Here is a 22,104-nt window from a genome sequence, read left to right as displayed (position 1 = left end):
CGTTTTGTGGATGGAGACGCGATCAGAGAAAACTTCCTTTTTTGCAAGGTATTGCCAGAAAAAACGTCAGGAGAGGAAATTTTTCGCGTCACATCAGAATACCTTGAAAAAGGAAGACTTCAGTGGGAAGACTGCACAAGTGTCTGCACTGATGGAGCTGCGGCCATGGTCGGGCGCATCAAAGGCTTTGTAAGCCGAGTGAAGCAGAGGAACCCAGATGTGATTGTTACGCACTGTTTTTTACACCGCGAGGCCCTCGTAGCCAAGACTTTACCAGCCGACCTAGTTCCTGTGTTGGATGATGCTGTGCGCATGGTGAACTTTGTTAAGTCACGACCTGTGAAAAGTCGCATATTTGCAGTTTTGTGTGAAGAAATGGGAGCGACGCATAAAGCGTTGCTGTTTCATACGGAGGTTCGATGGTTGTCGCGCGGCAAGGTGCTCGCCAGGGTGTACGAACTGCGAGAGGAACTTAAATTGTTTCTGACAAATGAGAAGTCCGATTACGCAAAGCTGCTTGCAAGTGATGAGTGGTGTGCAAAGCTGGCATACCTGGCAGATATTTTTCATCATCTGAATGATCTGAACACACGAATGCAAGGTCGAAATGAAAACTTCCTTACAAGTAAAGATAAAATAAATGGATTTCGTTCAAAGTTGCACCTCTGGCAACAATATGTGGAACGTGGCAACCTCGACATGTTCCCACTTACCAAGAAACTGCAAGATTTTAACACTGCTGCATCGTGTGAGATAATAGTTAAACATTTGAAAATGCTTGAGGAAAAGATGTCATTTTATTTCTCTTCAACCTCAACTGAAAGCCTTGACTGGGTCAGGGACCCATACAGTTCAGTATCAGTTGGAAAGGACATGACTTTACAGGAGCATGAGCAACTAACTGAACTGAGACAAAATCGTGGTTTAAAGCTAAGCTTTGCTGATCTGCCTTTGGACAGTTTTTGGTTGGCTACTGCCAAGGAATACCCCATTCTGGCAAACAAAGCTATTTTGACATTGCTCCCATTTTCCACGACATATCTGTGCGAGGTGAGCTTTTCAAGTCTGACTGCCATAAAAACAAAGAACAGAGAGAGACTGAGAGCTGTTGAGGAAGAGCTTCGTGTGTGCCTCTCGTCGATTCCTGCCAGAATATCTTCTCTGTGTTCATCCAAACAGGCCCAGGTTTCACACTGAGTGAGTAAACATAAAAAAGATGACAAAACACTTTTTTCTTTTTGTTTATTTGATTCATATTGAGGTAACTTTGACAAGAATGGCTTTATATTGTTAATATAGGCAACAGAGTTTTAATTTTTAACATTGTCAGCTGGTGGTGTGCCTTGAGATTTTTTCGAAGAAAATAGTGTTCCTTGGCCCAAAAAAGGTTGAAAAACACTGCTAAAGAGCACATTGATGACGACGTTGATGATGATGGTGACTCCGAGGTTGACGCCGAAGTTGGAAGCGTTGACGCGGCGGCTATAATCACGTCATAAAGCCTCACCGGCTAGCGATGCTAACGCCGGAAAACGCGGAGCACAACCGAGCACTTCTGCTCAGGCGGACGTTCAATCGGACGACAAAGAGTGCCCCGAGTCCAATGCATATTTATCGGAGGAGTGGGTACAGTCTGATCACGGAGAAGACACTGGTTATGGACTACGATGCCACCATGAATGGAGCGGATAAGATGGATCAGAACATCTACCACCCGGTATAGGAACTGAAGGACATGAGGAATCCAGACGTAACACCACCGTAACGTCACCGAATCATGATCCTGAGAGTAGACTTGATGGCAACATGGCCAAACACACACTGCAGTATATACTTGCTATTCCCCGGAAAAAAAGGCCAGCAAGAAAGTGTATCGTCTGCACGCGAAGGAGCCATCGCAGTGAAACTAATCTGTTGTGCAAATCCTACTGCGTCCACTTTCACGCAGGGGAGTGTTACAAAAAGAAAAACTGGATTTGAAACATCCACACAATTGTAAATAGTACCACGGTTGCACAAATTTGTAAATAGTTTGTCAAATTGTTACACTGTTGAATGTAAATAAACGTATTTTGCTATCAAAAAACACTTTTTCATTGATGGTGGTAGTGTTTTACAGAAGTAAAGCACTGTTTAGGTGTTTGTGGCATCATTCATGGAAAAAAAAAGTGACAAATTCACTAGAGTGCATGAAATAATATCGTTTCACAAAAAGCTTGATTTCTCCGTTTTTTGTTTCAAAACAGAGCATTTGGGTGAAACTAACCATTTTCTATTGTTGATTACTGAAAAACGGAATAAGGTAGAAACAAACTTTTTTTCTGATGAAAGATGAGAGTTCAATCTTTCATTTGGTAGTATGTGTGTTTCCATAGTCCAAACACAAAATTTTCTGTGGACCTTGACAGATCAGTCAAAATGCTTAAATCGGCTGCCACTGACCACCCCTTTTCTGAAAACATCTGGCAGTCAAAGAGTTAAGTACCTTTATTTTTGTGAGTTTTTTTTTTTAAACTTAATTTAATAGACCTCTATATGGGCATCATCATTTACACCAGGCATATGAAACGGTACTCAATTTGTTGCCATGTTTGCTGTAGGTTTACCATCCATCAACACAGTATCTGAAACAAATAAATTCAATATGAATAAATACTTTATTTAATAAACACTGGTTAAAATAAAACAAATCTGGTTAAGACATCTCAACAACTGCCTTTGTAATATATTGTTTTAAAAATTGTAAACAGATGTTATGGACACCCTGTATTTCTCTCTAGGAACTGCTGCTGAATCTTTTACTGGCCCGACTCCATAACAGACTATCAAGTGCCCTTGAGCGTGCCCCTCTGGACCTGGACTATCTGCAATTTATAATTTCACAGGACATGGTTTTACACTAGCTAACGAGTGCACTAGCTAACCAAATTCAGATCCCTCAGCAAGTGTATGAAGCCCTTACTGATGTGCATGGTCTACTCTCTGCCCAACATGAAATGGAGCTTCATGTAACGGTTCCTGTGGGGAGAACAAAACCTGGTTGTCCAAAAATTTTAATATTTAGGGAATATGTTTCAGAGCTCCTCAGCATAGGGCTATCTGCAGCATACATTGCCAGACTTTTCGAAGTTTCTAGGTGGACGCTGCAGAGAAACATGAAAAGCTGGGGTATGTCTGTTAGGGCCTTGTACAGTCAACTGACTAATGATGAGCTTGACAACCTGGTGTCACAAACACACCTCTGCAACCCACATGCTGGGTACAGATTAATGATGGGATTGTTGCGGGCACAGGGGCATCGTGTACAGTGGCAGAGGATTCGTGCATCAATGCATAGGGTTGACACAGCAGGAATTGTGCTGAGAATGTCAGTATTGAGGTGTGTTGTTCGCAGAACATACTCTGTCCCAGGCCCAAGATCGCTGATGCAAACAGACACAAACCACAAACTTATAAGGTTGGTTATGTTTTTCAAATCAAAACATATTACCTGTACATGACTTAACTATGTACAAAATAGTGATAATAACATATGTTTTTCTTTATCTCAAATGTCATTGAAGGTACAATATGGTGATATTTGGAGGAATCGATGGTTTCTCAAGGAAGGTATAAATAATTGGATATTCCCTTTAAACGTCTAAACTTCTCGTCATCGAATCAGGTATTTAAATTGTGATTAGTTGTTTTTTGTTTTTGAAGACCTTCAGATTGTAGTACTAGTTTAGGATGGCTACCTCAGAAATCGGTTTCATTTTCTTTGGGAGCACCTTTGTATTTGTATTCTTCAATGGTAACATAATAGTACTGTAATACTCTTACTTACAGTCATTTTAGTTGTAAAGCTTTAATTGCACTTACAGTAACAAATCAAAACTCCATCATCTGTTACCTGTGACTTTATGCTAAGACTTCGCTGGCACTCTTCGTCTGAGAATTAGATTACATGTTTTCTTTTTTGACATTTTATAAAGACTAATTTCTTATGGAATCTCTTAAACAGATGCAAGGTAGAGAATGAGATATTCTCAAGTGCCATTACACCAATTGCATTGAGTATTATTGTTGCATTTTACCTTTTTAAATATAATCCTGTTTTAACTACTACATGACTGTTAGGGGGTATTGGAATTGTATTTGTTAAGAGCTTTGAAATTGACACTTAAAATTGATATTGTTATTGTTAACCCACTTTGATCATTTGAAAATAAAAAGTACAGTTGTTTGAAGTCATAATGGGACAATTCTATTCTTCTCACATAGATAATGTATCTTGCTGTTGCAAATAATAACAGAGCCTCCACAACCCTTACCTTCTTCAATGAAGCTGTTGAGAAGTATGGCTTACCTCAAAGGTTAGTCAGACATCATCACCTAGCCTATCCTACCCTTAATAATGTCAATCTACCTGTTCTAACCATTGACTTGTTTTAAGGTTTTCGTTTCAGTGAAGTGTAATGCATAATTAATAGGAGTTCTCATTTTTGTTACATTTTCTTCTCAAGGGTTCGTGGTGACCATGGAGTGGAAAATGTGGCTGTAGCCCAGCTGATGTTCTCCACAAGAGGCGTCGGCAGAAACAGCTTCATTGCAGGGAAAAGTGTGCATAATCAGAGGTACTTTAGAAGACACTTCATTTTTTTTTCTTTGGGAGAGCTCAGTATTGATCATTTGACATGTCATCATCATTGTTCTCCCTTTTTTTTTTTTGTATGTGGATGTGTGTGTGTGCGTGTGTGCGTGCGTGCGTGCGTGCGTGTAAAAAAAAAAAAATCCCATACCGTTCACCTAAACCGAACACTTCAAAATCCAGCCAGAGTCGTGGGGCCGCCAGGAGACCCAAAGAGGGACCAAAGAAAAGAAAGAAAAGCGAAGCCCAGCACCGACCAGACACAACCCACCGGGCCACTAACCAGAGTCCTTCACCAACCCCAGAGACATCTAAATTCCAACAAATCAGGGAGACCTCAAGGGCCCAAAGGAGAAACTGAGGAAAGGTAGAAAGGACAGACGAAGCAGAGTGAGATCCACAGACACCAGCCTCCACCGATTCAATGACCTGAGGGAGAAACAGATTGTGTCTGAGTTTCGATAGATGCTGGTGTGGTGGATCTGGCATGCATAAAAATCTCCACCAAAGAGGGGAGCCGTCGACCCCCGCCAGGACAGAGGACACCTCAGGGCCCCCCAAGCCGCGGCAGCGCCAAAGGACGACCCCCGGGCCCCGCAGGGGCCACCGGCCGGAGAGCAAACCCAGGAGCAGGAGCGCCCCCCACCCTAACGCGGCCCGCGCCCCCAACCCAACGCAGCAGGACGGGGCACCCCACCGGCCCACAACCCCCACTTCCCCCACGACCCCCCGCCCCCCATCCACCCCCGTCATGCACACGGACAAGGGACCGCAGCACTGCTCCATACTGCGGCCTGCCCCAACCGATGCCCCCCCTCCCCCCAGTTGTGTGGTGCATTAAAATTGGAGGGGAGCTGCAGGGCGGAGACGGTGTCTCCACCCTACCCCACTCCCCCCCAAAGTGTGTTATGTGCCCTCTATGTCTAAAATGTATTGTGCAAAACTAGTGCAGTGAGTCAAGAGGGGCGACCAGCTGGGCCCCCCCCCCCAATGGCTGTGATTGGCCTGGCAGAACCTCAGTGTGTGTGATTTTATTTTTTTCTTCTTGTGGTGGTATGTTAAAGACAAAGTTTATGTTCCACCACTTCCATCAAATATCAATTACATGAAAGACAGAGTAACAGTTGCAATCAACATTGGCAACTTACGGTTGTCTTTACTGCCAGTGGTTGACACTAACCACTTGTAAAACCTAAAAACTTGAAGCTATTTACAACACAAGTCCAAGCTACAGTTTTCCATTGTTTTTCATTTTTGCAATATCGCATGATTTTTAATTTTCATTTGATTTGTAGCTTTAAAGGATATCCCCTTGAGATGGAACATCTAATTTTGTAGTAATAATAGTAAAAGTAATAATGTACAAAATAAAGGTAAAGAATTCTGCTGTTCTTTTTTTAATCACCCTTACTTTCTCATTACTTGAAATTAATGGAATATTTGTTTCATTTATGAAACTGCATTTATCATTTTTAAACTACTTTTTTTGTTGATAATAGAAAAAAAAAACATTTGTCATTGAAATGCTTAAATTTAAAAGGATTTGGAACAATTCAAACATGCTCTCAAAAATGATTAAATAATTAATTAGATAGCCAAGTAGTTGATTAATTGTTGCACCCAGTTGCTTGTTTTTCTAAATATGATTCACTCTTTTACATGGTTTAAAAGGTTATCTATATGTCTTCTTTAATTAAAAAAAAAAGGGGGGGGGGGCACAATTACATTGATTTTACAGAATTGAACGTCTTTGGCGAGATGTCGACACAGCAGTTACTTGCCTCTACTATGCTGTGTTGCACCAAATGGAGGAAGATGATCTCCTGGACCTGTCCAGTAGTGTTCACCTTTTCTGCTGCCATTATGTCTTCATTCCTCGCTTACAAACCCAGCTTGATGTTTTTAAAGATTGCTAGGACAGTCATCCCATGAGCAGCGAGGGAAATCATACCCCGAACCAACTGTGGCACATGGGATTGCACTATAATTTACAAGAGTCTAATGATGTTGTAAATACTTTAAAAAATTTGGTAAGCAAAACTTACTTTAAATAATAGACAATGATTTTTTTTTTCATATCAACTACAGGATTTGAACATCCCCCTGATAAACTGGGAGAGTAGTGGCTTTGTGTCCAGCAACACCGACTCTTGTGTCTATGTGCCTGAAACTGACTGCCCTTTGACACCTCAAGAACTGGCTGGACTCCATGCTGCTGTGGATCCAGCAGGACCTTCTATATGCATGGGAGTAGACCATTATTTGGCTGCAGTGAACTACATGCACAGTATAAACTATGTGTAGGGTCTAGCCAAGCGCTTCTGGGCTGTTATTTGTTTAAAACTGCCTGCACTAAATGACATTTTATGATTTAGTACTATATTAAGTTTATTTTTTATTTTTTATTGCCTACACTTTAAGAAAACAACCTGTTAAAAGTGGAGCACATTCATTTACAGTAAATGTATATTTAAAAAGAAACTATTCAATCAGCAAGCAGACTCTTTATTGACATTGACATAACAATTTTGGTTCATTGATTGTGCTGCAAACTACACTAAAACGTTGATAGTTATTTGAATTGTCTTTTCGTACAAATGGACAATGAACTGTAATAAGAACCTATCTAGCGAAACATCAGAACTACATTATTTAAAGTAATGAAATAAAGATTTTGATCTATACCAAACCAAAACCAGTATCAGTTGTGGCGATGCAGTTCTTTAAATGGTCACTGAATTCTGTGTAATGACTGTAGTGGCCAGGCAACTTTAAGTTTTGGAAGCATGTAGAAGACGTGGGATGTTCCGCTCTCACCACCTCCACTTTCATATCTGGTATGGGTATCTCCCATCCCACCCAAAACTTCAGGAGCCTTTTAAGATTCTCTTGAGACTAAAAAAAAAAGAAGAAGAAAAAAAAAGTGGAATTAAGTTGTGCATGCTATTAAGTAACAATAATCAATTAGATTACAGTTTTTATTATTTTATTTATGTATTTTTTTTGTTGAAAAAAAATCCAGGGTTTCTGCAACATCTGGGAAAAAAGTGATCCCTGCTAGCGGATGATCATTTAAGAAAATCAAATCACTGATGTTCCTATAAATAACTGATTAAAATTCTGCCTTGTAGCAATATGTGTATGCTTATGCTTAATACTCATAATACAACTTGTGTTCATAAACAAGAAAAAATGGTTAAAACAAACTTTAAATTTTCAACCACATTTGAAAATCTGCATTTATGCATTAATTACAAAATGTGTACAAATATCAACATGTAATTTACCTGTCCTCACAAACTGACGCAAGTACCCCATTATTCTACATCTACAGTCAACGGAGTAACCATCTTCATCGTCCAACCCAGATTCCTCAGGCCATTTGATTAGGTCCAAAACAACCTAGGACAGCAAATGAGACAATCATTATGGCACCATAGTTGGCATTGAACCAATTCATTCTATTTTACAATTTTCTCTCTAATTTATACAAATGGTCAATCCACACATGGGTGTTAATTGTGTGAAGGCTGATGTTGTGGTCTCAACAGCCTAACAATGAAACCTGTATCCTGCTGAGGGAAACAACATGTGATTGTTGATTTCTCCTCAGACTTTGTTCAAGGTTGGAATTGTTCACTGAAAATGATTCCAAATCAAAATTTCCTTGGAACAAGGAATCACCATTAAAAATGTTGGCAAATGTTTGCATAACTGAACATATGATGACGAATATTCAATAATATAACCCTAACCCTAAGCAAACACTCTCCCTCTCATTTGGATATGGGCTTAAAGGTTGTATCTAACTGTGCGTCAAAGGTTTGCGTGCAAGGGACTGTGCATGTAGCGAGTTTTTCTTTGTTGTCAGTTTTTTATTATTATTTATTCAAGGTTGCAAAGAAGTTCTCAAGAAAGTCTATTTACGGCACCAAACATTCTATGTAAATCGCAAAGGAATAATGAACATGTTGAAATTTTGATGGGGAGCATAAAAGTTCTTTGTCTGCCAAACAGCGGCCGAAATGAGTTTCTTCCGTTGGATGTCCGGGCTCTCCCTTAAGAGATTTGGTGAGAAGCTCAGTCATCCGGGAGGGACTCAGGGTTGAGCCGCTGCTCCTCTGCGTGGAGAGGAGCCAGTTACAGTAACTCTTTGATTGCCATGGACGTTAAAAGACGTCAAGTAAAAACCTACGGAGGGCCGACAATGACGTTAAAAGACGTCATCCAATTTTTATTTTTTTTTGAAACGGGTGGAGGAAAGCCTTGGCCAGCTGTGGTGAAAGTTTCAAGCAGATCTAGTTAGCCCAATGACTATTTTTGGCCCCTACATGGCAGCAATGACTCTCTTTTGACAAGATTGGGTAGGCGTCAGTAGAAGACGTGAGGCGGAGCTAGAAGGGACAATGGCTGGGGAAGGGAAGAGAACATGGCGACCGGTTGCAAGCAGTTCACGCTCGAGCAGTTTTTTTCAAAGACGAAAAGCATCGACCAACACTAAAGAGCACATTGATGACGACGATGATCATCATCGATGATGATGATGGTGACTCCGAGGTTGGTAGCATTGACGCGGCAGTAGAAGACGTGAGGCGGAGCTAGATGGCTGAAGAAGCGAACAATGGCGACCGGTTGCAAGCAGCTCACACTTGGGAATTTTTTTCAAAGACGAAAGGCATCGACCAATGCTAAAGAGCACATTGATGACGACGATGATCATCATCGATGATGATGATGGTGACTCCGAGGTTGACGCCGAAGTTGACGCGGCGGCTATGACGACGTCATAAAGGTTCACGGGCTAGCGATGCTAACACCGGAAAACGCGGAGCACAACCGAGCATGCTCAGGCGGACGTTCAATCGGACGACGAAGAGTGCCCCGAGTCCAATGCATATTCATCGGAGTAGTGGGTACAGTCTGCTACTTGCTATTCCCCGGAAAAAAAGGCCGTCAAGAAAGTGTAACGTCTGCACGCGAAACGGACAATCGAAGTGAAACGTATCTGTTGTGCAAATCCTGCTCCGTCTCCTTGCACGCAGGGCAGTGTTACAAAAAGAAAAGCTGTATTTGAAACATCCACATAATTGTAAATAGTACCACAGTTGCACACATTTGTAAATAGTTTGCGAAATTGTTTTGTCAAATTGTTACACTGTTGAATGGAAATTCGTAAACGTAAAAACGTATTTTGCAATCTAAAAACACTTTTTCATTGTTGGTGGTGGTGTATTACAGAAGTAAAGCACTATTTAGGTGTTTGTGGCATCATTCATGGACAAAAAGAAGTGTAGAATTCACTAGAGTGCATGAAATAACATTGTTTCACAAAAAGCTATTTTTCTCCGCTTTTTGTTTCAAAACAGAGCATTTAGGTGAAACTAACCATTTTCTATTGTTGATTACTGAAGAACGGAATAAGGTAGAAACAAACTTTTCTGATGAAAGATGAGAGTTCAATCTTTCATTTGGTAGTATGTGTGTTTCCATAGTTCAAACACAACATTTTCTGTGGACCTTGAAAGATCAGTCAAAATGCTTAAATCGGCTGGCACTGGCGACATCCCGTTTCTGAAAACGTCTGGCAGTCAAAGAGTTAAGGGGGCTCGGGTATCTGGTTCGGAAGCCTCCTGGACGCCTCCCTGGGGAGGTGTTCCGGGTATGTCCCACCGGCGGGAGGCCCCGGGGATGACCCAGGACATGCTGGAGAGACTATGTCTCTGGGCTGGCCTGGGAACGCCTTGGGATCCCGCCAGAAGAACTGGTTCAAGTGGCTGAGGAGGTCTGGGCTTCCCTCCTGAAGCTGCTGCCCCCGTGACCCGATTCCGGATTAGCGGTAGTAAATGGATGGATGGATGGATGGGTGGTGGGTCTGGCAAACATCTTCGCAACCTTGAACTAACCTTAATGAAAAAAAATATAAAAAAATAGTTTTGCCAGACTGTCACATCAAATCAAAATTGATATAGCTCCTTTCATACATTACATTGCAACTCAAAAGTGTTGAGTGAGTAAAACATCCATAGTATAGCACAAAGAAAACCCTAACCTAACCAAAATGCCCATGAGCAGGCTCACTCAAACTCGCACAACTTTTAAAAACAAAAAAAGGTATTTATTTAACCCAAGTGTAATTAAGTTATCTGGCCAATCTTGACCTAATGAATTCCATTTGCATTCCCATAAATTCCAGTTAATTTCCATGCAAAAATTTTTACTTTGAAAATTACAGACATTTTAAAATCCTAGTCTTGTGTGATTTGTGTACACTGCGACTCAGAGACAAAGTTTTACAAGACATGCTTCATTGAATACCTCTACACTGCACTCAGACTTTGTTTCTGTTGGAAAAACTGATGCCACTGCATCAGGTCGAGACTCCAATAACAGCATAATGAGGGTTTCTTTCAGTCCTTGCTTCAGCTGTTTGAGTTGCGGGAGTTTCGGCCGAGCACCTTAAAGTATCACAGGGGTGAGTGAGGTATGGATGAAGGAACTCCAAGTAAATATATACATGCAGTAAATTCAATTCAATTATTACTCTGTGCACATTCAAACACTGGTCTGTATACTGTATATTGCTGTACAGCCGATCGCCCATACACACCGTGCGAGCCATTGAAGCCACAGGGCGACCATCTTACCTCTCCCATCCTGAGAGAAGACTACTAGATATACTATAGGTATACATACAGATTAGACATATACAGCTCCTAGGCTCTTAGTGTTGGGCCGGGAGGCAGGTGTGGCAAGGTGGTCACAATTTTTTTAACAAGTGGGACACTGGAAAGTATGTGCTGCTTTGACGACCCCCTTTTTCTTTTATCGCTCAGTTCTTTAGACCTCAATATTAGATTTGGCAGAGGCATCTTTTGTTGAGTTACAGTTATAATTCATTTATTAAAAAATATACAAGTTTCCTCCTACAACCCTCATTAAGCATATAATGTATACAGTACATGCATTTAAGGCAAGTTGGAAAATGTCTGAAGTCCTCTTGTTTATGTTTAATACATTTATAAACATCATAAATCATCAATAAGTCCATATTTTTTGTTCATCAATAAGTCCATATTTTTTCATTGAATGACAATGTTTTCCAATGGATAACCTTGCACTTTACCGTACTTACCGGGCGTATGGTCTACCTGATGTCCATGTCTGCCACATCTTCTAACATGATTGTCGCTGTCTGTGGTGATTTACCAAGCAACACATGAATAACTGCTGGGCTAATACCTAACAGACGAGGACCCCCATGAAGGAAAGAATGTCCAATCATTCTTCCTGCCATGACAAACAGGTCATTCTGTGCAAATACTTGGGAAGTGGCAGGAATTAAATGATCTGGTTGGCCTTCAAACAGCACAGTGCCGCATGCGGTTCCTATAAAAAAAAATAATAATAAATGGGGTTTGCCATTTTATGTTCAATACGGTAATAAGAACCACATGATTGCAATTTCCTGCCTATGATTGTGTATTTATCTTTAGATTGACAGATTTGTCATGTGTTATGGCTATGCTGTCTGTTGTTAGTTATTCATAGTATAGCTGAATGTTAACTTGTATTTGCTGAATGATTAATTTACAATAATTTGCAATATAATCACTGTCTGTTAAAACAAAATTTAAATGATATTTAAAATGAGTAGTGGAGGAGGGAGGGAGGTGAGGGGGGGAGCAAATGAAGAAATAATCACCATAACTAAAGCTGTCTGCCATGATGGTGCACGTAATTTCTTCATAAGATGATGAGTCAATTATCTAACATTTATGTTCTATTTTGCCTTGCAACTTAAACAAACAACCTTTAGTGGAGTTGGCCCAGTGTCTTTAGGATTCTTTAAGACTTACCGCAATCAAGTTTGAAACCATGTTGTAACTTGTGCATTATCATACTGAAGAAGTGTCTGTTAACACCTTCTCCAATGGCCACATCTCCTAAAAACACAAGCAATCACATCCATCTTTCAGTTCATGGGTTTTCTGGCCTTCTAATTTGTATTTTTCATGTTTTCATATGTTCATGTGGGATTGCTGTTTTTACAGCATTGTACTCCCACAATAAAAATATTCATGCATGATTGCGAGTGTGCATAGTTGGAAAAAGTTTATACCGCGATATGAATTTTGGGACAGACAAATCTAGACAAAGTGTTAATTTTAGGCTTCTTTTATGGCCTTTTTCAGATTATGCAACACCCACACTTGTAGTGGGAAAAAAAACGTATACTCTGTCAGAAGGTGAGACCATTTCACCATTGTACATGAGCCTACCTTCACTTTGTCTGCTTTATTATGAGATCAGTGCTGTAAATTGCTTGATTACATAGTTTATCAACCAGCTGTTAATTATGCTTCGTCATCCTTTACCCAGAGAAGTCACTGTTTTATACAGAAGTCTGCTTGGGGGATGGGAGGGGTAAGATGGCAGACTTGTGGCTTCAACGGCTTGCTTGGGCGTGTAGCTACCGGCTATCCAGTAATATATACAGGTCAGTGGATTTAACCTAATTTAGTGGCACTGCAAGTCAAATAAAAGGTGGCACATTTGTTGGCTTACTAGTTATCCACTCCTTTGTGCAACATGGACCACTTTCGTGTCATTACATATTTTGAATGACTGCCGTAGCCACAGTACAGTGATGCGAGGATAACTGTCCTTCTGGCAGCACTTGTACGACGCCTTCAGCCACATCTCCATGTAAATGCTTCCGTTTCCAGGGAGGTAGACAACTCAAGCTAGCTGTCTTAGCGGTTGTTCATAGAAAGCTATGCAAGTGTGAACTTAAAAAAAAAGGAAAAAAAAGTACGTTGGCTATCGGAAGCCATCGTTGTGGCAGTTGACTTGACTTTTTATTAAAGCTGGCTTGATACGTTCCTAGTGTGGAAAAGTTTAATGACAGATTTCACATGGACTACATTATTGTAATTTTGTTGCTCATGCGCTACTTATGCTACTTATCTGCACCCCTGCAAATATATAAAAAGCAAATCATGTTACGAATACAATACTCAAAAACAACATGTTTGAGTTGAGGTTTGTTTACAGCACCTTTTAGTTTAGCTTGAAATGGTTTGGCCCAATCTATATTGGGAGTCTTGTAAAAAGTGAGGATTCTGGCTTCCTGGTCCATCACGTCTTCTCCAATGTCTATTATTATTTTTTAGGTATGGCTCATCCTCTTTGGTTTGCAGACACTGCCTTCTGTACTGGTCAGCTGCTAATTCTGGATCCACTACGTTTTGCCATGCAGTAGTAACACACAAAAAATAGAAGAAAAAAACCTGTTTATTATAATTGAAGTTGTAATTTAAAAAGTAATTAATTGCACAACATTCACTACTCTACAAATTGTGCCTATAACCAATCTGTAGAATAAACAAAGACATATGCAAGTCTATGACAAACTCAATAATTGTAATTAGATTTTTGGTGGGATGGAATAAAAATTACAGCACTGTAATGAATATTGAAATTTAACATCTTTCAATGTGATTGTTTTTCTTAACTTTCACCAAACATGTCATTATTTATTCAATAAAAAAACTTTGGACAAATACTAACGCATTTCATCAGGTCTGGACTGTAAAAGGGTATTGTCTGTTGAGAGGGTCGCTGTTGATGTTGCTATATCAGGTGATGAGCAGACAACTGATGCACCAGTGCTGTTTTGAGTCATGTGGTCACTAGGCAAATATGATGCAGAAGTGGAGCTACCACATGGAAATCTTGACAAAGCTTGAATGAACACATGTTTTAGCACACATATTTAAAAAAAAAAACAAAAAAAAAACATTTTATACAGTTTGATTATCACACTTGCATCATCCAAAAAAGAAAACTCATACACAGTGGTCATGTGCCAAATTATGTACAATTTTATATCTTGAAAATGTACCTGACGATTTACATGAAGAAATTTATGCTTTAAATTTCAAACACCATTAAAAGTAATAAATTAATTTTAGTATTTTGTGCATATTCTCATGCAGTTTTGATATCTCTAAAATTATGTCTGTCATACCTGTCACCACATGAACTTGCATGGTATGCAACAATTTCCACAGGAAATATATTTCCACAAATTGGACAGTCCTAAAAGTACCAAGCATATAGAGACATGGTTTCATAAAGTAGAAGTAACATAACTGTTGAATACAGTATAGAACAAAGTATAGCAGATCATGACATTTGAATAAACACACTACTGTTACACAAATACACGGATTGCTTACCTCACCAATTACCTCTAAATCATGTTCTGCTGTCGGGACCGTTTCGTCTTCACAATCATCCTTCGTCTATGGAATCAAATGAATAGAATTTTCATAAGACAAACTTGACAGTTCCACCGAAAAAGCCAAATTTTCATAGACAGGCGCCTGTGACAGGAGTTTAAAAAAAGAAGTCATTTGACTAAAAAATTGCTACGCTTCAAATGACTTTGATCTGTTAACCCTGTGATTTCTAACAAGTGTGCGGTGAGAAATCATCAGGTTTTCTAGTGGAAAATAATCAAATGTCATTTACTAGTTAATTAAATAAAAAAAAGGTATATTTTTTTATTGATTTATATCAACCACCGCGTAGTAGCAGATATGGGCTACATGCCACGGACTTCCAACTTCTGTAACTCAGACACCGACGCTGTTTACGGTTACTGTTGCGACATATAGGTTGCGCCCCAATAATTGCACTTTCCACCCTTGTGCTCCTCAATTGAACGTTGTTGATAGGTGTGACTGTGTAGGCCAGGGTGTCTCAGTTCTCCAAAGCGCTTCGGAGAACTGAGACACCCTATACACGAAAACAGCATAGGTGTCTGACTTACTCAATGCTGACTGAAAAAGAAGTGGGTATACTCAGTATACACGCGTATACCCTGGACTACACCACTGGGTGTTATCAAGGGCTTAAAGTTAAAAAAAAAAATCCTGAGCCTGAACTTTTCCAGGGAGCGGTACCGGGTGGTGCAGTGTCCAACATGCCGATTCGTTGTTCGACCGGCATCAAGCCATTACTATTTGATTTGTCGCCGTGGATGGACTGGGCATTTGGGAAACTCATTAAATTCCCAATTGGCCAGTCCTCCCCAAGCGTCAGGTCATCTCTTTCATTATCCATTTATATTATGTATGGTACAGTATAGCATCCCCTCTAGTGCTGCAGCTATCAAATATTTAGGTATTCAAATATCCTATGGAAAATTCTATTGAATAATCAGGTATTTGGATTAAAAAGAAATATTTTCGCATGGTGAAAGAACAATTATGAATAAAGAAGACAATAAAAATATATTCCCACTTACTAATGATCGACCAACTTTCATTTCTAGATAATCAGCTTTTTTGTTTTACTTAAATTTAAATTGTGCTTAACAGCACATTATTTTCCTCTCTAGAAAGTTTGGGAGATTTTACAAAAATCTCTCCCCATGAATTGAACTTCCGTTAGATATTAGGACACTTTCCTCTCTACCCACTCTTAAAACACACTTACTTACCTACTTGTGTTATTTAATTGACTTATTCATTTACCCGCTTAAGATAATTATAGATTTTTTTGGTGTTATTTTTGTTTTACCTCTCTTTACACACTTTTATATCCGCTGTCGCACACACTTGTTTTTCCCACGGACTCTTAGAAACAACCCCCAAACACTTCCACCTTGCCAGCGCTTCTGCGAGCGTGAGAGCGTGCAAACGGCTGACGTCACGCTCAAGGAGAAACCTTATGTTTCCGTCCCGAAACCGTCAGCATTATTTGACAAAACAGGAAAATAGGGGCAACAGCCATTGTGCCACAGTAGTGCCTCCTGTCCTTTAACATTTTTCTTAAGCATGTGTGGGTGAAAAATATGGTTGTTTTAACACTCCAAAATTTGACATGCACCTTTAAGTTACGTGAACTTCCTGCCACGCATATTCAGCCAACATTCAGCCAGTCACGAATGTACGCATGTATGTAGGCCGTGTGCCTCACAATGAACTGAAATAATAAGTAGAGCCATTATCATTGGCCAGTAAAGGAGTAGTCAAATACAACAAAAATCAAACCAAGTGCAGAGTAGACTGCACTATATTAGAGCTGGGTACGAAAAGATAGCCCTTAGACTACAAAGATAAAGGGAAAAAATGCTACCACAGCTGAGCAAATGAAATAATTTGATTTTATCTATTAGGGAAACATTTGTCAAGACAACTTACATGAGCTCTACAGGACTCAATGTGTACCTGGATCAGGGGCAATGGAACCATCTGGCCACAGGTCATGCATCTATTTTTGGGCATTTTATTGCACTCAGCAGCATCATACGGCAGTGGGGTAGTATCTATTTCTTCTTGAAGAGGGACAATGTACAGCACATTTTTCCCATTGTTCGAAGCAGATTTGAGAGATTTGGCAGTGTATCCTTGTGAACCTTGAGTCACAGGATTTAATCTTCTTTGTCTACCGCCTCCTTAAAAAGTAAGAAAAACAAACAAAGAAACTATACAAATTTGAAGGGCTTTCATCAACAAACGAAATATACCACCATAACCTTTTCAGATATTCACAAAAAATATTTATATACTTCTGATATGCCGCAAAAAATGGGTAGTTTGCAATTCCACTGATCACAAACAGTAGTGTTGATTACTTGACTACTTGGATCATGTTCATCGCAGAATAATAACGCATCACCAACTTGCTGCAGTTAAATAACCATCATTACCTTACAGCTTCAATTCGTTAGTGTATGCACATATTAATAAAGACAATTACTATGATGGTTAAAGTTGCAGCTTGTAACAGCATTCCAGACATTAATAAATAAAATTTTACTACGCAAAGTTGCAATAATACTAGGAAACCATTCTGTGGCATTAGTAGGCATAATTTAGAAGTATTAAATTGATCAACAAAATAAAAAAAATGAGGTATGTACCTGAAAGGGGGGGATCCTTAAAGATTATGATAAAAATAATTGTTAGCACTGTTGCTTAGTTTTTTATAATGAATTTGGTTGTGCTTTAGTGTTATGTGTTTCCGCTGAGGCCTTGTGACAAATATGTCATGTTTTGTAACGTTCAGTGTTTTCATTGACAATTGTGATGCTACGTCAAAATGGCAGTCATATACTGCATATGGTTTGGAGTCAGATTTATCCCACTGGGAGTGACCCAGTTCTGGCCTAAAAGCGTTAGAGGCAAATGTAAACAGCAAAGATTGCTGATTACAGTAATTTATTTGTTCTGGTTAACACAGTCATTCCAAATCACGTTGTGTCACGTGAACATATTATATCATGTATTTACTGTGCATTTTCCTTGAACGCTTTGAGGTCAGAACTGACACAATCTAAGTGGGATAAATCCGATTTTCCACTTTCCTCGAGTGCAGAAATTATTTGTTGGTGAAATGAAGCTTTTCACTCGTTGAAAAGTATTAGACTTTGGATCGTCGTAATTTGATTTGTGAGGATTGTTTTGTTTTGAGAACATGAAAAACTATAACTATAACAATATGCCTGCTTTGTATGCTTGTCATGTTGTTGTCACGGTGTTGCATTGTGGAAATATAAGAGATGCCAGAACTTCGGAATTGTCAATTTGAGTTCGTAAACGGAGAAAGTTGTGAGCGAGCATGTGTGCTGTTCCTGTTTTGATGTTAACTACGGGCGTACAGTAGCTTTGTTTTAGCTGTTAAAAAACATGAGTTAACTGACTAATGTTTATATAACACGTGGCAGTGTGTTAGCGCACCAAACAGGACATCGTGTACCATTACATCAAACACACATGACAACCCTGTGTGCGCTCAGGCTATCTTACTGACACGAATGTACCAATGGATTCAGGCATCATCCGCAACGTGCTTTTCTTTTTATATATCACATTTGATAATGCAATTGTCCATGTAGTCATGATTAACCAATTTATCTTAATTTGCAACAACTGGCAGTGTTGAACCTGAACAAGTTAAACTAACAAAAGCCCATTAACACATGTGTACTGCTGCCCGATGCACACTTAAGTTAGTGTGGTTAATTTTGGCATCTGAGAATGGCAGTTCATTTTCATTATACACTGCCAGGTTTCACTAGACTTCAATGAGAAAAGCTGGCTAACCATACTGTAAACAAGGCTTCAGATGAAGGGGACCAAATGCCTTATTTGGCAACCACATCCTCTAAGTGTCACACTGTCGGATAATTTAGAGCTTGGTATAAAAAACAAAATTAAATCAAAGAAAAATTGAAGTATGTATCCAATGAAGAACCATACCTGTAGCTTTTTTAAGAAACCAGCCACACCTCTCATCTTGGGATATTCTTCTAGGAGCAGTCTGCTTATCTGAAAATAGTAAGCAAGTGCTGCTGACATAGTGTATTGTTATATGTATAAATTTTCATACAACCTAGTTAGCTGCAAATGAAAATTAACAGTTTTGCGATATGGTGGAAAATTCACATGACGGTATTGGGAGGGTAACCAAACAGACCGACACGTTGTCCATTTGACAGAGGGAGTTAATGCACACAAGGATCCGAATTAATTCATTTATTTGCAGTAATTGCAGAGCAGTTTTGTGTATCAGGACTTCATTTGAGGAGCAAATTTATTTTTTCCTCTCCTTTTTTTCTTTCTTTCTTTAAGGAGCGAATTAATAATTTTGTGGAGCAATTTCTTTTTTGTTTTTGTACCCGGTTAATTCCAGGGACCCTTAGCCTGGTGGAGGGTCAAGAAAAGCCTGGCGGCTCGCCGCTCTGTTAAAACGCTTTGGAAAACACTGGTTTCCATTTAGTCTTTTCACGATACCGAAATTTTGACTTTGATACTAAAACCTGCATAAAATACCTCGATGCCATTACTGAAACGCTAGACAAAATTCTAAAACATCAGCAAAAGCAGCAAAATTAAAACTGACAAAAGAACTTCAAATTATTTTTATTTATTATTAATTTGAAATATTGGGATGTATACATGTTAAATTTATGTACATACGGTATGTATTTATGTTTATACTGTATGTGCTTTCACATTGCATGCTGTATTCTTGAAGTGCTGTATTTGACTGCATTTGATGTCATCCGTTTTAAAAATTGGCAATAGTGGCACTCCAATAACTCAATGTAACGTTGCTTGATTGTTCGTGCATGTCTCTGCTGTTCTCCATTTCGCTCCCAATTAGTCGAATGAGTCATCAAATACTACAAACTGGGAACAAAATAATTCACATTCCACATATTTTTAAGGGAAGTGTCAAAAATTCGTCACAACCTGTGTCTGTTGCTGTCAGTCGTCTGAGCTTTTACTATGCATACTTGTGATTTCCTACTGTGTGCCTGTTCATTGAACGCACCCTAAGTCCACTGCAGGAATGATTGCTGCTTTTTCTTCTGCTTCTTCACGAAAAACATTTGCTCTTGTCACAAAACGTTTCTAAAACAGAAAATTGAAAACCACACGTGTTCTTCATGTGCTTATTGAAAACATGCGTAGGCAATGCCAATGCTGTTGCATAGCTTACGTGGACGTCCAGCGAGCACTACACTTAATAAGCTTAATTAGCGCTTCATGCTTCTCCACGAGGAGTGCACGTCCAGCGAGCGCTTCAGTGCGTGAAGCTATCTTCCTGCACCCTCTCGCACACACGCTGAAAGAGGTGTGTCACTTACTTAAGGCGTTTTCCACATATCGGTAGATATAAAACAGAGTTGGCTCGTATTTATTTTTTTTAAGTACCGGTACTAAGAAAAAATTATACTGAGGCGTTTTTGACACCAAAACATCAAGGTACGGTACTGGCACCGGTATCCCATGCAACACTATTTTCATTACACTTTTGCGAAATACTTGTATTTAGACGTAAATTTTTGGGGGCGATATTTGCATTTTTTGAAATTACAGTGTTTCCATTAACAGTTTGCTTTTGCGCAACTTGCATTTTGCGTAAATCTGAGGGTAATGGAAACACACATATACAGAAGGAAACAAAACATTAAAAAACAATACATTGGCAAGACTCAAGTGTAGAATTGTCTTTTAGGCTTACCTCTGCGTGATCGGCATTGTCACCCATATTTATGGTCCTCCTCCCAAGACCCGCTTCCAAGAGAAAAGTTTCCTCTTTTGGCGTTTTTTCCATGTTTGTTGATAGCAGACAGAACTGCAGTTCTATCTACTTACACACAGAAACATTAAGAGGATTTGCCAAACTTCTTTTGCGCTTCTGACCTCGAGAAGCAAACACTGGGAAACATCTATGAAGCACAAAAAGTTTTTAATTAGTGAACATTAAATTGTCAAGGATCTAATATCTGTCAGTGACTCAAAGACAAATATATATTCTAAATATATTATATTTAATGCATTTTTTTGATTCAATGGTACAAAGTTGTTTTTTAAAGCTACATACCACATGAGTACTCTCATTCTAAAATCTTAATATCGTTAACCAATGTAATATTGGCTTCCATTTTTCAAAAACAAGCTATCACATTGTAATGGTCACTTACCTCTGCATCTCTTGCTGCACTGTGCCTGGTCTGGCTAAGACACTGCTGGTAGGCCTCATAGCTGCTGGTTGAACAGTGTGCTGGGATGTAGGTTGAGCAACAGGTGTAGAACTTGTGGTGCTTCCAAGCTGATGACTTAAGCAGTCAAGCAGCACACGGACTGCTGATTCCACATTTTGTGTATTCTGAAAATATAGAGATATGTGAAGGCTACATATGTGGTGGACTTTAGGACCATGCCTCTCACCCAGCAGGCATACAGCAGGGGGCGTGTTGATTGAAATGTTTGTTGGCGCGATATTCGCCATTCTGTTGTTGGCAGTGTAAAATAAAGACGTGTTTACCAGTCAGTCGTGTATGCTCCTTACTACTGCCACATTGGTGACCCTGACGTGAGTAGATGTTTCGAGAAGTGAAGGAAGAGGTGTCCTCCTCGGCCATGTCGCCTCAACTCCCGCAATTTGCAGCCGTCGCCGCTACCGCGAGGCTGCCGGAGTTCTGGCAGAATGACCCGGCCTCGTGGTTTCAGCATGTTGAAGCGCTTTTCCACTTGCGAGGAATCATCGCTGATGAGCCAAGGTATTACATGGTCGGGGCGGCCCTCGACCAACTGACTACACGCCGTGCTATGCAGCTATTGCGCGCGCCTCCGCAGAGCGGGAAATACACCGCGCTCAAGCAACTTCTGCTTAGGAGGTTCAGTTTGTCGGACTCGGAGAGAGCAGACGGACTCCTTTCTCTGCCCGGGTTGGGCGATGGCACAGCAGTGGCCCTCATGGACAAGATGCTGTCGTTGTTGGGCTCGGATGAAGGCGGATTCATTTTCCCGCACATTTTCCTCCGACAGCTACCGCTTACGGTACGCGCGGTGTTGGCTAACTCCGCTTGCCTGGCGTCCCGCGATTATCGGGCCTTGGCCGAGGAAGCGGATCGAGTGTTGCTGGCTACGAGACGACTCGTCGTGCAA

The 22,104-nt window shown here is 40.0% G+C and overlaps 2 long non-coding RNA genes across 2 annotated transcripts; one reads left to right on the top strand and one right to left on the bottom strand.

Annotated features, from left to right (window-relative positions):
- The first annotated feature begins 3,540 nt into the window (after positions 1-3,540).
- LOC144053411 (uncharacterized) lies at positions 3,541-4,616 on the top strand. Its single transcript, XR_013294418.1, has 3 exons — positions 3,541-3,609; positions 4,264-4,355; positions 4,506-4,616. It is a non-coding gene; the product is annotated as an uncharacterized LOC144053411 (long non-coding RNA).
- Positions 4,617-14,874: 10,258 nt separating this feature from the next.
- Positions 14,875-20,719, bottom strand: LOC144053591 (uncharacterized). Its single transcript, XR_013294479.1, has 3 exons — positions 20,675-20,719; positions 18,904-18,972; positions 14,875-14,937 (listed from the first exon to the last, which is right to left on the bottom strand). It is a non-coding gene; the product is annotated as an uncharacterized LOC144053591 (long non-coding RNA).
- Between the last annotated feature and the right edge of the window lie 1,385 nt (positions 20,720-22,104).

Source organism: Vanacampus margaritifer, chromosome 6 (assembly GCF_051991255.1).
Source record: "Vanacampus margaritifer isolate UIUO_Vmar chromosome 6, RoL_Vmar_1.0, whole genome shotgun sequence".
In the NCBI taxonomy this organism is placed as follows: Eukaryota; Metazoa; Chordata; class Actinopteri; order Syngnathiformes; family Syngnathidae; genus Vanacampus; species Vanacampus margaritifer.
The sequence above is the reverse complement of the archived record's forward strand: the minus strand, read 5'-3'. Positions and strand labels throughout refer to the sequence as shown.